General features: G+C 42.3%; 1 pseudogene; it reads left to right on the top strand.

Annotated features, from left to right (window-relative positions):
• The window catches only part of LOC141221833 (dynein axonemal heavy chain 12-like), a 63,834-nt pseudogene extending 50,520 nt beyond the window's left edge, over positions 1-13,314 (top strand).
• The last annotated feature ends 1,880 nt before the right edge of the window (positions 13,315-15,194 follow it).

Raw genomic sequence — 15,194 nt, 5'->3', positions numbered from 1 at the left:
CCAACCCCTAAAAACAAGGCCATACCCCCACTAGCAAACTGTACAGCGGGCACAATGCAGTTAATAGGGTAACGTTCTCCTGGCATTCACCAAATCCAGACTCGTCCATCAGATGCCAGATAGAAAAGTGTGATCCGTCACTGCACAGAACAGGTCTCCTCCAGAGTCCTGTGGTGGCGGCTTCACACCACTCCATCCGACGCTCGGCATCGTGCTTGGTGATGTAAGGCTGCATGCAGCTGCTCGGCCATAAAGCTCCTGGCGGGGGCGCAGTGTTTGTGGTGATGTTGTTACCAATGGAGTCAGGAAAGCGTTCTGCCCTCTGCTCCTCAGCACTCAGTGACCCTGCTCTGTAATGTTCCGGGGTCTCCTGAGTTGCTGCAGTTCCTTCTACTCCTTAATAATATCACTCACATGTGATGGGGGAAGATTTAGGAGGGAAGAAATTTAATATCCAGACTTGTTACCCTGGTGGCTCCTATTACAGGACCGCGCTGGTATCAGAGAGCTCTGCACCACCAGCCGTTCTGTCATATGTTAGTAACAGCACACAGCATGGGAGGGCGGATGTTATACACCGGGGGGCGTGGGGATTGATGTTATACACTGGTGGGGGGCGAGAGTCTTAATGTTATACAAGGCCGAGGGGCCAGATGTTATACCCTAGGGGTACGAGGGGCTAGATGTTATACATGTCCGAGGGCTGGATGTTATACAGTGGGGTTGAGGGGATGTATTTTATACACTGGCGGGGGGGCGAGGGGCGGATGTTATACACCGGGGGAGGCGAGAGGCCGGATTTTATAAACTGGGGGCTGAGAGTCCGGATGTTATACACCGTGGGCAATGGAACTAAATGAAAAAAGCAGAATTCGGTGACTAGGAGTTTTGTCCTATAATGTATGTGCATTTGCCTTCCCTTTAGAAACTCTCCCTCGTGATTCTGCAGTGTCTTAGAGGTTGACTATCTTTTCCTACATTGCTCAGGAGTTTCTCATGAAACAGACTTCCAGTGGCTTGCCCAACTCCGCTATTACTGGGAGAATGAGAATGCGAGAGTGCGAATCATCAACTGCAATGTGAAGTCCGCCTATGAGTACCTGGGCAACTCCCCACGCCTGGTCATCACTCCGCTCACTGACAGATGCTAGCGGACTCTGCTATGATGTGATGGGTTATGCTCAGAAATCTTTTTGACTTTTGCATGATGCATGAAACTTATTAGAAAGTTTATTGATATTTCATACCAGTTCTTCCATGTTTCATTGGTAGATCGGTGCTTTTTATCTAAATCTTGGTGGAGCTCCAGAAGGTCCGGCCGGCACAGGAAAAACTGAGACCACCAAAGATTTGGCCAAGGCGCTGGCCGTGCAGTGTGTGGTCTTTAACTGCTCTGATGGTTTGGACTACATAGCAATGTCAAAGGTACATACAATGTTAAGCTGCTCCATTGCAGATAATAAACTGACTCCAACCGATATTCTGCTGACATCTTTTGATTATATAGTACAGACCAAAAGTTTGGACACACCTTCTCATTTAAATTTTTTTCTGTATTTTCATGACTATGAAAATTGTACATTCGCACTGAAGGCATCAAACTATGAATTAACACATGTGGAATTATATACTTAACAAAAAAGTGTGAAACAACAGAAAATATGTCTTATATTCTTGGTTCTTAAAAGTCGCAGGTTAACAGCAGCTCAGATTAGAGACCAGGTCAATGCCACACAGAGTTCTAGCAGCAGACACATCTCTACAACAACTGTTAAGAGGAGACTTTGTGCAGCAGGCCTTCATGGTAAAATAGCTGCTAGGAAACCACTGCTAAGGACAGGCAACAAGCAGAAGAGATTTGTTTGGGCTAAAGAACACAAGGAATGGACATTAGACCAGTGGAAATCTGTGCTTTGGTCTGATGAGTCCAAATTTGAGATCTTTGGTTCCAACCACCGTGTCTTTGTGCGACGCAGAAAAGGTGAACGGATGGACTCTACATGCCTGGTTCCCACCGTGAAGCATGGAGGAGGAGGTGTGATGGTGTGGGGGTGCTTTGCTGGTGACACTGTTGGGGATTTATTCAAAATTGAAGGCATACTGAACCAGCATGGCTACCACAGCATCTTGCAGCGGCATGCTATTCCATCCGGTTTGCGTTTAGTTGGACCATCATTTATTTTTCAAAAGGACAATGACCCCAAACACACCTCCAGGCTGTGTAAGGGCTATTTGACCAAGAGGGAGTGTGATGGGGTGCTACGCCAGATGACCTGGCCTCCACAGTCAACAGACCTGAACCAAATCGAGATAGTTTGGGGTGAGCTGGACCGCAGAGTGAAGGCAAAAGGGCCAACAAGTGCTAAGCATCTCTGGGAACTCCTTCAAGATTGTTGGAAGACCATTTCCGGTGACTACCTCTTGAAGCTCATCAAGAGAATGCCAAGAGTGTGCAAAGCAGTCATCAAAGCAAAAGGTGGCTACTTTGAAGAACCTAGAATATAAGACATATTTTCAGTTGTTTCACACTTTTTTGTTAAGTATATAATTCCACATGTGTTAATTCATAGTTTGATGGCTTCAGTGTGAATGTACAATTTTCATAGTCATGAAAATACAGAAAATCTTTAAATGAGGTGTGTCCAAACTTTTGGTCTGTACTGTATATACTTTTTTTTAGTTTTTCCAAGGGCTGGCCTCATCGGGAGCATGGGCGTGTTTTGATGAGTTTAACCGTATTGAGCTGGAGGTGTTGTCCGTGGTGGCCCAACAGATTCTCCGCATCCAGAGAGCCATCCAGATGAAGATGGACATGTTCATCTTCGAAGGAACAGAACTGAAGCTTAACCCAAATTGCTTCGTAGCCATTACCATGAATCCTGGCTACGTGGGACGTTCTGAGCTGGTAAAGAGTCCCAGTGCCTTGCATCGGGCCCTTCCACAACATTTCTATAGGATTAAGCTCAGGACTATGACTCGGCCATTCCAAAACTTTGTTTATTCAACCATTCTTTTGTAGAACGACTTGTGTCTTTGGGCCATTGTCTTGCTGCATGACCCACGTTTTCTTGAGATTCAGTACATGAACTGATATCCTGATATTTTCCTTTAGCATTTGCTGATAGATTTTAGAATTCATTGTTCCATCAATGATGGCAGCCGTCCTTGGCCAAGTGCAGCAAAACAGGCCCAAAGCATGTTACGATTACCATCTTTGTGTTTCATAGATGATAGGAGGTTCTTATGCTGTAATGCAGTATTTTCTTTCTGCAAACATATAGCTTCTCACTTAAAATCTCTATCTTGGCCTCATCCTTCCACAAAGCATTATTCCAGTTACCTATTGATGTGCCCAGGTGAGTTTTAGCAGTGGCATTTTAAATCGCATTGCCTTTCTCCTTGCAATCCTGCCATGCTCGCCATTGTTGTTCATTGTCCTTCTGATGGTGGACTCATGAACAATTACATTAGCTAATGTGAGGAGAGGCCTTTAGTTGCTTAGAGGTTACCTTGAGTTCCTTTGTGACCTCACAGACTGATGTAGCTTGAAGTCAAATTTATGCAGTAATATAGAAATTTTTGAGGGGTTCACAAACTTTCAAGTAAATACTAGGTTTACAAAAGAAACATAAGATTTCATAAAAGGGATTATTCTCCCCGAAATCTATATGAGATTGTACATTTCCTATGTATAATCACAACACCTGATGCCCTCATTTCTGCAAGCTCCTTAATATTGATGTCCCATTCTCCTATTTTCCAAAATGGACACAGTAGAGGTGTGGAGAGAGATTTGGAAAGTGTTAAAGGAGTATTCCCATCTCCAAGATTCTATCCCAATATGTAATAGGTGTAATAATAATATTAATAGCAAATACCTCCAATTGGAAATATAGTATAGTTCTTCTGATTAGCTATGTCGCTTAACCCATGTGCAGGGCATAGCAGTAGTTTAGGTATCCATGGTTACAACCACTAGCAAGTAACTAACTGTTACTATGAGTGGTCGTAACCATGGATACCTAAGCTACTGCAATGTCCTGGACATGGGGTAAGAAACATAGCTAATCAGAATAACTATACTACATTTCTAATTGGAGATATTTGCAAACATTATTATTATTATACCTATTACATATTGGGACAGGATCTTGGACATGGGAATACCCCTTTAACTACACTTTGACTGATTTCTTCTGATGTGGAATAGACACATCACTTTTAGGTCTGGGGTGGAGGATAGTGTAAATGGATATAATGGGTTCCCCGGCTCTATGCCTAGTTTACAGTAATTTAGTTTCATTTGTTGACTGACCCATCTGGTTTGCGCATTTCAGGTTCTTTTCCGGACTGTAGCAATGATGGTCCCCAACAATGCTCTGATTGCGGAGATCTGCCTTTATTCTTACGGTTTTCTGCACGCTAAACCTCTCTCGGTGAAGATGGTAATGACTTACCGGCTGTGCTCGGAGCCGCTCTCGTCCCAGTTCCATTATGATTATGGGATGCGTGCAGTAAAGGCTGTGCTGATCGCTGCTGGCAATCTGAAGCTGAAATTCCCTCATGAAAATGAAGAGATTCTTGTAAGTTCTGAACTGTTGGTCGCTTTACATCTCGTATAGGATAGCATTACCATCTTACCGAGAAGCATTTGGATCACAAAAATTAAAGATGTATGATTTTATAGTAGCAGACAGAGACTTGCAAATAATTTCTGCACATTACTGTTCCTGGCTTGTTAGATCTCATCTGTGCAAAAATGTCAAAACTATAGTTGTTAAACACGTAGCTTGTTCATCTTATGGGACAGTTTTGATTTTTAACTTAATCGCATGTATTTTAGGCTAAAAATCATTTTAACAATTGGGTTTTATTAAAAACGTTGCATCGCTTGGCTTTCACCGGCTTTTTGATTCCCTGCACATTCAATTTTGATAAGGTCTGTGGTCATAAATAAACTGAGAGGAGCTCAGAAAAAGACAGATAAAACATTTACAAACTCCCCGTCAGCCAGCAAAAACGAGTTCACTGACAGTATCTCACTTAACTCATTCTGCAGCCGGCAATTAACAGTGCAACACAGAGGCCACATGTATTCCCTATGGAAAAACAATTCTGCAGCATATTTTAGTGCAACTCAGCAGCGTTCCATTCCTCTTTTATCATTCCTGGAAATGTAGGAATTAATTGAAATCTGTCAATAACGAGTCCCCTACACAGTCTGACAATGTCACCACTGTTTGGGCACAGTCAGATTGTATAGGGTTGTCCCCTATATAGATTATATATACATTATATATCATTTACACATACATTTCCAGGAGGTATAACAGAGGGACGATACAATGTAGAGTTTTAGGAAAAGAGGTTTCATCCTTATTTTTTGGAGAATACTATTCTTTACTCATACAGACATACCACAAGAACTGACGGCTCCTTTGTAATGGGGTTCCTCACTTTTAATATTGTTTCATGTCATATTGTATATGAATTATTTTATCATTTAATCCTTTTTCATTCTATTTAGCTCTTGCCGTCAATTAAGGATGTAAACGAACCCAAATCTTTGTCTCCTGATATTCCTCTGTTCAATGGGATTACCAGCGACCTGTTCCCTGGCATTCAACTTCCGAAAGCCGACTATAAGGTATTAAAATATAATAGTGTCTTAAAGGGGTTTTCCAAGACTTAAAGAGGACTTGTCCCTCGCCATAAATATGTAAATGCCGCTGTTCTCCTGACTCCGGCATTGTTTTTCTTTTCTTCCTGCTCCTCTCCGTTCCTGACATCTGTCACTCTCCTCTAGCCCTTTAAGCCAACTGGGCAAGGCCTTCCTGAAGACTCCCACAGAGAGGACTTGATGACCACACCCACTTGGCTATTAAAAATTATGAACTAGATTTCTATAAAGAGGCTATATCTCAGGAATGGAGAGGCGCAGGAGCAAAAGAAAAACAACACTGGATTCAGGAGAACACCGGCATGTACACCAGGTAATAAAATCGCATATTAATGGCAAGTGATAGGTCCTATATAGCTGGCCAGCTATCATTTAGATGACCGTTATCTTTCCCGGCTCCCCCATATTCAGGAATGCTCGCTCCTGTTTTCTCTATGACAGAGTCACTGCCAGAATCTTATGGCAGCTGCTAATTTCAGGGTCAGAAAGTAAGGATCGGGTGATTAAATTCCAACCGCCCGATTTTTATGTCCCCCAACATAATCTGTCATGAGGCCCCCATACACAGTAGATGGTAGACCAATCCCATTGAAATCTCCCGATCCTGATCCACTGCTTTGGAATTGGGTTACATGACCTTGTCACTCATCGTCCGGTCCCATTAGTGCAACCTGGGCAGCAGCACAGTGGCACCAGAGGTAAGGGGGCTCACTTATACCTCCAATGCAAGATGATCTGATGTAGAAAACAAATGGTTAAAACATGTTAGTGATTTATCGCTAGTTTAGTTGTAGGTTATGGAGACATTTTTTTTTTAGATGAATGAATCGATTTGCAGGAGCCTGATTCAATGGCCAGGTGTCATGGGTGCGTCAGATGTGACAGACAGTCGTGCTGCAGTTGGTTGCAGGAGATCCCTTCGTTTGGCATTACAGACATCTTCTTAGCAGTCTCACTGTAGGAACCAGCGGCTACCTCCCTCCTGCTCTAATTGACAATCAGGCCTGGGTGTTTAAATACTTCCTGGTTGCTACACAGAGGTGCCAGTGATATTCACATGTCCCCTTGTGAAGGCTTGGAGCAAGTGCAGTTCTTACTTCCTCTCTGGTGCTAAGAGGATGTGTGTGCCATCTCTCTGAAGTCGACTCAAGCTAAGCTACTTCCCCTGTGTCTGTCTCCCCTTGCTGTCTTTAGTTGTCAGTGGGGATCGACTAGTGCTCACCCCCCCTTCCCTATCCAGGGCCAAGCGCTAAGGAAATACAGGGATAGGTTCCTGTGCGGCAATTGGTGAGGAACCAATATAGAGTGGGTAGGGGAGACAGGGTGATTGCAGATCAGCCTAGGAGGTCTCCATTTCCCCCTTTCCCTAGTGTCTGGGCTCCCTTCCCCTCATCCCTTTGTGTTGCACTTTGTCTTTCCTACACTGTGCGTGACATCAGGTCAGTGGTGGGCACTGAATGAGACCCCTGAGAGCCATCTTATTTCTTCCTGCACCCCGGCTCTTCTTCAGATTAGCCGGCCTGGCATAACGTTATGGTTGCAGCATGATGTACACCAGGCCATATAATCAGAAGAGGAGTCGGGGATGCCGGCAACTAAGAGGCGGCTCTCAGGGGTCCCGTCCAGCGGCCACAGAATACTGATCTGGGTCCTGAAAATGTATTCTCCCACCTCTAATTGGATCCACTGTAAACAGACTGATGAAATATTTTACCTTCCTTTTGCTCAGGATTTACTCGAATGCGCACAGGAGAGCTGTGCTGGACACAACATCCAGCCCGAGAAGGTCTTCCTGGAGAACATGATCCAGACGTATGAGATGATGATTGTCAGACACGGGTAAGCTGGAACTACAGAAGTCCATGGGACGGGGGATTTATTCTTCGCTGTTTCCATTTTATACAATGGACCATGCTGCATTTTGTTTATCCCGTACAGTTTTATGTTGGTTGGAGAGCCGTTCTCTGGAAAAACGAAGGTCCTCCACGTCCTCGCTGATACGCTGTCTCTTATGAATGAGCGAGGGTGCGAAGAAGAAAAAGTGATTTACCGGACAGTGAACCCTAAAGCCATCACCATGGGGCAGCTGTTCGGGCAGTTTGATCCAGTGTCACATGAGGTTCGTCTATGATTGGAATTATTGTTTATAATACTAATATCTTTGCTGAAAATGGGAAAATCTCCCCTTTTATGGCTTATAGACATGGTAGAAGGGGTTCCTTCAGAGACATAGACCCCAGCCATACATTGCCGGACAATCATTTTATTATGACTTACTCCCTGTTTGCACAAAAATTGGAAACTGTTTTATTTTCCCCATCAGACATGGAAACAACAAATTGTATTATTTATGGCAGAAATTAGCATAAGTTTGCATACTTCCAGATACATTCTGACTAGACTGTGTCTGGCCTCACTCAATACACTTGCTTTGAGTGAGGTCACGCACTTTTAGTTGGCATGTGACCGCATATATGCAAATCACTTACTTGGGGTCTCTCCCGGTGCCGGCACGTTCACATCAATAGGGGCCACGTGTAGTCAATACATGTGTATCATCAATATCATAATCCAAGGCGTTCCCTTTAATAATCCTTTCAATTGTTGGATTGTATTGGATTTTATGGGAAGAGCAATTTTATTGATGCCTCTCTTCATTTGCAGTGGACCGATGGGATAGTCGCTAATACTTTCCGGGAGTTTGCGTTATCTGAGACTCCGGAAAGAAAATGGGTTATCTTTGATGGACCTATTGATACGCTAGGGATAGAAAGTATGAACACAGTCCTAGATGATAACAAAAAGGTAACTCTCTATTTTACTTTGTGTAACTTTTTTTTTAAAATTTAACCACTTCCTGACCGCCCACTGTAGATAAAAGTCCGCGCAGCCTGGGCTCTGTGCAGCGCGGACGCTTAAAAACGGTGGGTTGTCCCGCAGCACTCAGGACCCCGAGGGTCCTGCAAGCGCTGCAGGTGCGGTGCAGAGCGATAGCTCTGACAGGGAACATCATCGGGACCTGATTGGATCAGGTCCCAGTGATGTTAACCCTTTGCTGTCTTCTATATGCCACGATCTATAGTGATCGCGGCATATAGAAAACAGCAGGAGGAGAGGGGGTCGTCTACTTACCTCTCCGACGACCCCTGATACCTTCCAGGACCTGGCGTTGCTATGGCAGCTGGAGGTCACATGACCGCCTCCAGATCTGCCATATATGGTGTCCTGCCAGGCTCAGCCTGCAGCTGAAGCCTGGCAGGAGACACTGACTGTGAAACAGTCAGCAAAGATCTCATGTAATGTAATACATGTCTATTACATTACATGAGATCAGTGATCAGAAAAATAAAAATTACTGCCCCATACAGGGACTAAGTAAAAATGTAAAAAAAAGTAAAAAAAATGTTTTCAAACTACTAAAAAAAAATCACAAAATAAATAAAAATAAATAAATAAAATATTAAACCGATAAATCCGTATATACTTATGCAAAAACAAAAAAAGTACACATATTTGGTATCGCCGCATCCGAAACAACCCGAGCTATAAAACGGTCACACTAATTTACTCCTTCTGTGCACACCGTAATAAAAATAAATAAAAAACGGAGCAAAAAACTATGCTTTTTCCTCATATTGCCAAACAAAAAGTGGAAAAAAATGCGATCAAAAAGCAAAATGGAAATAAAAATGCTACCGCTGAAAACGTCATCTTATTCCGCAAAAAACAAGCCACCATAGAGCTCCATCAGCCGAAAAATAAAAAAGTTATAACTCTCAGAATAAAGCAATGCAAAAAAAATATTTTTTCTATAAAATTGTTTTATTGTGTAAAGCGCCAAAACATAAAAAAATATACAGTAAGTGTAGTATCGCTGTAAACGTACTGACCCGAAGAATAATGCTGCCTCATCACTTTTACCACACGCAGAACGGCATAAAAAAAAACTCAAAAAACAATTCCTGAATTGTTGGTTTTTGTTAATTTTACCTCCCAAAAAACGGAATAGAAAGCGATCAAAAAATTTCACGTACACAAAAATGGTACGAATAAAAATGTCAACTCGTCCCGCAAAAAACAAGCCGTCACAAGACTCTGTCGGCCGAAATATGGAAAAATTATAGCTCTCAAAATATGGCGACACAAAAACTAGATTTTACAAAAAAAAGCGTCTTTTAGTGTGTGACAGCTGTCAGTCATAAAAACTCAATATGAATCTGGTATCTCTGTAATCGCACCGACCCGAAGAATAAAGTAATCTCATCACTTATACCGCATGAGGAACAGCGTAAAAAATAAATAAAACCAATTCTTCACCTGCTACTGATTTGTTTATTATGTCTCCCAATGTGCTCACCACACATCTAGATAAGTTCCCTAAGGGGTCTAGTTTACAAAATGGTGTCACTTGTGGGGGGTTTCCACTGTTTAGGCACATCAGGGGCTCCCCAAATGCAACATGGCGTCCACTAATTATTCAAACAAATTTTACATTCAAAAAGTCAAATGGCGCTCCTTCCCTTCCAAACCCTGCAGTGTACCCAAATAGTGGTTTTCCCCCACATATGGGGTATCAGCATACTCAGGAGAAATTGTACAGCAAATTTAATGGTGCAATTTCTCCCGTTACCCTTATGATAATGCAAAATTAGGGGAAGAAAAACATTTTTTGTGGGAAAAATGTGAACATTTTATTTTTACGGCTCAATATTATAAACTTCTGTGAAGCACCTGGGGGTGCAAGGTGCTCACCACACATCTAGATAAGTTCCCTAAGGGGTCTAGTTTCCAAAATGGTGTCACTTGTGGAGGGTTTCCACTGTTTAGGCACATCAGGGGCTCCCCAAATGCAACATGGCGTCCACTAATTATTCAAGCAAATTTTACATTCAAAAAGTCTAATGGCGCTCCTTCCCTTCCGAACACTGCAGTGCGCCCAAATAGTGGTTTTCCCTCACATATGGGGTATCAGCGCGCTCAAGAGAAATTGCACAAAAAATTTTGGGGTTCAATTTTTCCTGTTACCCCTACGAAAATAAAAAAAAATATGTCTAAAGTAACATTTTTGTGAAAAAAGTTAAATGTTCATTTTTTTTCTTCCACATTCCAAAAATTCCTGTGAAGCACCTGAAGGGTTAATAAAGTTCTTGAATGTGGTTTTGAGCACCTTGAGGGGTGCAGTTTTTAGAATGATGTCACTTTTGGGTATTTTCTGTCATAAAGACCCCTCAAAGTGACTTCAAATATGATGTGGTCCCTAAAAAAATGTTTTTGTAAATTTTGTTAGAAAAATGAGAAATCGCTGGTCAACTTTTAACCCTTATAGCTCCCTAACAAAAAAAAATTTTGGTTCCAAAATTGTGCTGATGTAAAGTAGACATGTGGGAAATGTTATTTATTAACTATTTTGTGTGACATACAGTACAGACCAAAAGTTTGGACACACCTTCTCATTTAAAGATTTTTCTGTACTTTCATGACTTTGAAAATTTTACATTCACACTGAAGGCATCAAAACTATGAATTAACATATGTGGAATTATATTTTTAAGAAAAAAGTGTGAAACAACTGAAAATATGTCTTATATTCTAGGTTCTTCAAAGTAGCCACCTTTTGCTTTGATGACTGCTTTGCACACTCTTGGCATTCTCTTGATGAGCTTCAAGAGGTAGTCACTGGAAATGGTTTTCACTTCACAGGTGTGCCCTGTCAGGTTTAATAAATGGGATTTCTTGCCTTATAAATGGAGTTGGGACCATCAGTTGTGTTGTGCAGAAGTCAGGTGGATACACAACTGATAGTCCTTCTAAATAGACTGTTAGAATTTGTATTATGGCAAGAAAAAAGCAGCTAAGTAAAGAAAAACAAGTGGCCATCATTACTTTAAGAAATGAAGGTCAGTCAGTCCGAAAAATTGGGCAAACTTTGAAAGTGTCCCCAAGTGCAGTTGCAAAAACCATCAAGCGCTACAAAGAAACTGTCTCACATGAGGACCGCCCCAGGAAAGGAAGACCAAGAGTCACCTCCGCTTCTGAGGATAAGTTTATCCGAGTCACCAGCCTCAGAAATCGCAGGTTAACAGCAGCTCAGATTAGAGACCAGGTCAATGCCACACAGAGTTCTAGCAGCAGACACATCTCTACAACAACTGTTAAGAGGAGACTTTGTGCAGCAGGCCTTCATGGTAAAATAGCTGCTAGGAAACCACTGCTAAGGACAGGCAACAAGCAGAAGAGACTTGTTTGGGCTAAAGAACACAAGGAATGGACATTAGACCAGTGGAAATCTGTGCTTTGGTCTGATGAGTCCAAATTTGAGATCTTTGGTTCCAACCACCGTGTCTTTGTGCGACGCAGAAGAGGTGAACGGATGGACTCTACATGCCTGGTTCCCACCGTGAAGCATGGAGGAGGAGGTGTGATGGTGTGGGGGTGCTTTGCTGGTGACACTGTTGCGGATTTATTCAAAATTAAAGGCATACTGAACCAGCATGGCTACCACAGCATCTTGCAGCGGCATACTATTCCATCCGGTTTGCGTTTAATTGGACCATCATTTAGTTTTCAACAGGACAATGACCCCAAACACACCTCCAGGCTGTGTAAGGGCTATTTGACCAAGAAGGAGAGTGATGGGGTGCTATTCCAGATGACCTGGCCTCCACGGTCACTAGACCTGAACTCAATCAAGATGGTTTGGGGTGAGCTGGACCGCAGAGTGAAGGCAAAAGGGCCAACAAGTGCTAAGCATCTCTGAGAACTCCTTCAAGATTGTTGGAAGACCATTTCCGGTGACTACCTCTTGAAGCTCATCAAGAGAATGCCAAGAGTGTGCAAAGCAGTCATCAATGCAAAAGGTAACTACTTTGAAGTACCTAGAATATAAGACATATTTTCAGTTGTTTCACACTTTTTTGTTAAGTATATAATTCCACATGTGTTAATTCATAGTTTTGATGCCTTCAATGTGAATGTACAATTTTCATAGTCATGAAAATACAGAAAAATCTTTAAATGAGAAGGTGTGTCCAAACTTTTGGTCTGTACTGTATCTCTCTGATTTAAGGGCATGAAAATTCAAAGTTTGAAAATTGCAAAATTTTCGCCAAATTTCCGATTTTTTCACAAATAAAATCGAAGAAATTTTACCACTATCATGAAGTACAATATGTCAAGAAAAAACATTCTCAGAATCAGCGGGATCCGTTGAAGCGTTCCAGAGTAATTACTTCATAAAGTGACAGTGGTCAGAATTGAAAAAATTGGCCCGGTCACGAAGGCAAAAACAGGCTCTAGAGCGAAGTGGTTAAACAATTCTCGACTGCCCATATGATGATGCCATGTGTTTGGAAGCTTCTAATAGGTTTTTGGCAACATCTGAGTTAATTAGAGACACACCTGTGGATGTTTGAACATTGGCGGCAGCCTAGGCACGGGAAATTGCCTAATCGTGGTGTAGATAATGTCGTCTGGTGTGTCCTTGGGTTAAAACTCCCAATGTCGGCCTGTACCAGTCTGTCCCTAAGGTTCAGAGGTCTTTTGTTACATACCATGACATATTGCCCATTATTATTGCTTTGTTCTGTATTTCTTATATTATGTTTTTACTTTTTTCACAGATCCTACATATATGAACCGGATATATCCTTTTTGTCACCCTATATAATATTTTCTATGTTACACTGTATTGCTTATAATGTTTTGCGGATGCTATATTACATGTACTCTATATAATATATATTTCCCCTGCCTCTCCCCTCTCACATGGATATGTATGTGTGTCTATTTATCAATCATCCCCCCTGTCTTTCCCCTTCTCCCTGCATGTACCATCATATACTATCTATATATGTTTCCCCAGCCTTTCTCCTCTTATGTATATGTTTATTCATTTTTTCCTTCTCCCAGGCATACATTAACATTTCCCCAATATGGTCCTCCCCTTCATCTATATTACCCTTATCAATTTTTAGCTACCGCTCCCTGAGCTCCTAATGGCTTTCTTTAGGTTCACTCAGCTCCACAGTGTGCATCCTGCGCACGCGCTGTTGTTGTTTTTTTCCCTCTATTTATATCTCATCCATTGTGTCGCGCGCATGCGCTGTCATGCATTCCACGCAACCGGAAGTTGCGTTCCACGAGACCGAATGTTGCGTCATCGCATTCCGGAAGCAGCAAGTCACACAGCGCTATTTAAACACCGTCACCGCTCCTGACACCACACCACCACCGGCAGGATACACTTTCCAAGAGGCACATAGGTAAGAGCCTTCTGGGCTGATCATCATGACCCCATGTAGACTTCGGTATTTACCCACTTTTTCTGGTCTTAGGTCCACTTACCATACCCCGTAGGCATACCTCCTCGGCCATTACCACTATTATTGCTTAAGGCAAGTATTTTCGTGGCTTGATACAGGTTATATCTAGATACTGGTGACTCATTTTCCCTTTGCTGTCTATCCACAGCTACTATTGCCGGCTGACATTTTTCCCTTACGACAACAACGACTGGTTCTCTTTATTGTAATTTATCCTGAGCTTCTCTGCAGTCACGTGGATAGATTCCCAGATATTAAGCAGTACATAGCAACTAGGTATCTTGAAATTCTTTCACTTTACAACGGTCCGCTCCTTTTGTTTTGAGTGTATACGCTCCCTTTTCTCTTTACTCCCGTTGTTCTCCCTAATACTTTCCCTTTTTTCTCCCTTCCCCTCCTTTTCCTCCCCCTAGCCCCCTTCCCCCCCCCCCCCTTTTTTCCCCCTCGTCTTGTTCCATCAACATGTACCTATTTTTGTATATATTACTCATTATATTATCTACTATATTGTATCTCACTTATGTCTTTATTTATGTTTATGCTCTGGTTTTTAAGCTCTTCTGATGCCCCTGAGGAAAACCCTGTTGGGGTTGAAACGTTGGGCAACTGTATACTGACCACGATTTGAACCAGTTGATATTGGAGAAATAAAGCATCTACTATTTTATCACCTATATGAGACTTTTCTATATTATTTGGTGTGCCGGAATCTTTATCTACATGGATGCATGTGTTGTATTCCTGGCACCCTTCTTTTTCAATAGTTGAGCTTGGTCTTTATTAATTATTGTCATTTAGTCATGTGACAGGTCATGTGACCGCTGATGTCGGCGGTCGCTTGACCTGTCACAAGACTAAATGACGTCATGGAAAGTCCTTTTACACCATCGCGAGCCGCCCAAGACACCGGACGCACCGGAGAAGGAGACCGGGGGCCATCGGAAGGTGAGTAGAATGTTTTTTTTGTTTACCATTTTTATTATTTTTTTAACTATTAACTTGGTCACACTATATAAATCCATGCCGGTTGCATGGATTTATATAGTGTGACCAAGTTGTCAAGCACTTTTCCAAGTGATGCTAAAATCGCTTGGAAAAGCGCTTGACAACCCGCATGCAAAAATGCATGCAAAAACGCTTGACAAACGCTTCTACCTGGCGGGAAAAACGCATGTAAAATCCGCATGCATTTT

Source organism: Phyllobates terribilis, unplaced genomic scaffold (assembly GCF_046119375.1).
Source record: "Phyllobates terribilis strain yellow unplaced genomic scaffold, ASM4611937v1 Scaffold_338__1_contigs__length_2061084, whole genome shotgun sequence".
NCBI lineage: Eukaryota > Metazoa > Chordata > Amphibia > Anura > Dendrobatidae > Phyllobates > Phyllobates terribilis.
The sequence above is the reverse complement of the archived record's forward strand: the minus strand, read 5'-3'. Positions and strand labels throughout refer to the sequence as shown.